A 3,578-nucleotide genomic window follows, 5' to 3' on the forward strand; every position below is an offset into this window, starting at 1 on the left:
CGCATAAAGGTCCTATCATGCCCCTATTACCGAATTTTGTACCAAGACGTCTGTTGGGAGCTAAGTCTGGTTCACCTTTGGAGAGGCTTGCTATTATGAAGAGTGATAAGGTGGACTCTGCTGCTAAAGTGACGCCAAGGCCCATTCCTTATGCTGCTGAGACTGATTCACCTGCTGGGAATGAGGAGACTGCTCGCGTAGGTAGCTGTGAGAAATCCACTAAGCCTGCTTCTGGGGAGGCTATTGAGATCTATGTGCTTTTGAAACCAGATCTCTTGAAAACATGGACGCTTGTGCCAAGTTTGTTGATGGTGTCAGAAAGGTGTTTGCCCAAGCTCGCTTGCGAAGCATACGACCCAATATAGAAGAACTGCTTTGCTTGCTATGATGCAGATATAGCAAGGCTGCTAAGGAGATGGCAAATACTATGGCAGATTCTGAGCTCATTACTTTGAAGGGGTCTAATATTTCTACCCCCACTTCTTTGCAGCTTGAGACCGCTCGCCAAGAGATCGTTGACTTGAAGACTAGGCTTGACGCGATCCAAGTTAAGCATGAAAGTGCAGAGAAGAAGATCGGATGTTACATACCTTAGATTCAAGATCTTAAGCATGTCGTTTCTGAGCTTTGTTCTGCTACAAAGGATGAAGAGTTGATTGCTGCTTATAACTAAGTGATCCATTTCAAGAGAATCATCGATAGGCTTGAACCCCAAGTGTTGGAACTTCAAGGCATACTGAAGATCAACGAAAGTCTGAAGAAGGAAGTGGATGAGCTGCAGAGCATCCATGTTGGTCTGCTCAAGGAGGATAAGCAGCTGAAAGGTGAAAAGGCTGGGCTCAGGGTTTTGAGACCTTCTTTATTTCTCCGGAAGACTTGCTTGATTTTACTTTTGAGGCTTCCATTGGTGAAGTAGTTGGAGAAGTTAGTGCCCAAGCTGGGGCAGCCGGGGGTGAAGCGCCGGATGATACCGCTGCTAAGAGCGTCATGGCTGCTGAAAGTGTGGCGACCGAGTAGTCGTGGGATGTCCAAGCTGCTATAGTCTTTTAGATAGCCTTTAGGATTTTATTTGTTTTTTCTTGTAGCTCTTGTTTTGCTTGAACTCCTTCGGCCTTTGCTAGTTGTTTATAAATTTGTTTTCCTTCGTTTTTCTTCATCTTCGCTTCTTTTGTTCATGCCCTAACCTTTAGACTTGATAGACCAGTGGCAGGCATGCTACTTTTTTATAAGCAGACAAGCCCACGTAGCCTATGCAGCCGTAGGTGTTGGTGTAGAACTTTGCAAAGTTGTTAGCCATAGGGTTGGCAGCCGGATGCCTTACTTACAGAAGCAGACAAGTCCGCGTAACCACTAGGCTGTTAACTTGACTTTCTCCAATTCCGTAGGTTGCGTAGCAAGTATCACAACACTTTAGGACTTGGTGTAGGTTGTTCCACGCTTGGCAGAGGTGAAGCTTATCGACTATGTAGCATGTCGGCAGTGGATAAAACTTCGTATATGCGTGCTAGCTTGTTTAACCTTTCACAAGAATGTGCGGTTGTAAAAGTCTAGTACGGCTTTACTGCTCGAAGGGCAAGCCGTAGGCAGTCTTCCGGAATCCGTAGGCTACCTTAGTGCACTCGGTAGCAGCTTTAGGGTTCCAGGGCAGCCGTCTGTAGGGCGTACTGCATAATGTGCCCCCTCCGTATCTAGGGCCCGGTTTCCCACGGATTAGGCCAAGAGACCCAAAATCCTTCAGTTAGCTAAGCCTTGAAAAAGACCATTGTGGCTACTTCTAGGAATCCCGGTGCAAGCCATCGTGCATCTAGTTATACTAGGGCAGCCAGGCTCATCCACGTCTGGATATTTGGAGTGTAAAGTTTATCCTCCCATCTTGGAGAGCTAACTCATATGGGTGTCGGGGAATTGGTTTACCCTCTCGTATTTGAGAGCATGGTTGGTCCCTCGGGGGGCGCAATTCTTGCGATGAGTCCCTAAGAAGGGCGCAGTCTTCTTTTGAAGTGCATGAGTGATTAGTTGTTGTAAGCATGCAGCCAAGCCAAGTTGTGATTACTTCTAAATTCCTCATTGAAAAACGAGTGAACCGAACAAGAACTTTAGCTGTAAGGTAGGAACTGCATAACAACTGGATAGTCCTCAGCTTGTGAGGTGGTGCCCGTCGAGCTTCTTGAGTCTTCGGGTTTTGATGTAGCGGGAGGTCACACATGGTACTTCTTCAGATTGTAGGCCATCCACTGTTTTTCTATCTTTTTACCGTTTCATGGTGGCAAGGAGGTAATTACTTTTGCCGCCTACTCTGCTGATCTTGTACAGACCTTCCCAGATGAAATTCGTCTTTTTGGATCTTTCTCTACAGGCAGTGATGAGGGCTTTTCTACGCCGTCGACATGCAAATGCCAGAAGTCTCCATCGGGTGGAGTAGGCGCGACTAGAGTGTGCTCGGCTACTTCTGAGGCATCGTTGGGCCGCTCTGTTGTGTCACCTAGGCTTGGCGTGAAGGCGCAGTAGGGAGCTGTGGAGATGGGGCCATGTCATACGCAACAGGAGATGCTCAACTGCTGGTATTAGGCCACTCTAGAGTTGAATCATTGAGCAAGGGTCGGCTAGGGCCGTGTGGTGCGCAGCAAGAAGTGGTACTCAACTGCTGGTACATGTTGCTCCTATGTAGAATCTTTTAGGGTGACAAGGACAAAACTTGCTTCTGAGTGTGTTCTTCCAGTGTTGCGTTCGTCAGAAAACTTTAAATCCGCCGGGGTCTATGCCTTTATCGTCGCGCGTTTGGATTGGGCAGAATAGTACGTCATGAGGATGACTGCATGCGTTTGAAAGTAAAACTTGTGCTTCCGGGTTGCAACAACTATCGCCAAAGTTAGCTTTTGAATTTTTAATAGCATCGAGGAGAGCTTTTGAACTGTAGAATACAGGTAATTGTAGAATACAGGTAGTCGGGCCCCCATTTCTTCTCGCATGATGGTAGAGCTTATTGCTACTTTAGATACCGTCAAACATGTGAATAAGTCCTCCGCTGCTTCTATGGAAGTGATGTCGGGTACTTCTTCAAGTCCTTGAATGTGCATTGGCGAGCCTCATCCCAAAGTGCATGCTTCTCTGCCAAAGTAAAAGAGTCTGCCAGAGTTAGATCTTCTTTCATGATCAATTTTCCGAATAGCGGGTGGTCTGCTGGAAGTCCTTTTTGGAAGGTTGCTCTAGCTATCGAGTCGTTGCATCCGACTATTTTTGCCTTCTCTACTTTGAATCTCCTCACATAGTCGCGAAGCGACTCCTTTGGGTTCTTCTTGACGTCGAACAAATGGTCAGACTTCTTTTTGATCGAGCGATAGGATGAATATTCTTTTGTGAAAACCAAAGAAAGTTCGTAGAAATTCCGGATGGATTGTGGCGGCAGGGTGTAGAACCAATCTTGCACCTTGCCTTATAGAGTGGTGGCGAATATCTTTCACATGAGATCATCGTTGTTTCGATAAAGGATCATTGCGCTTCGGTAGCACTTTATGTGTCTCTCTAGGTCTTCATCCCCTTTGAAAGATGTGAAATGTGGCATGCTGAACTCGCGTGGA

This window comes from Malus domestica, chromosome 13, assembly GCF_042453785.1.
Source record: "Malus domestica chromosome 13, GDT2T_hap1".
Classification (NCBI taxonomy): Eukaryota; Viridiplantae; Streptophyta; class Magnoliopsida; order Rosales; family Rosaceae; genus Malus; species Malus domestica.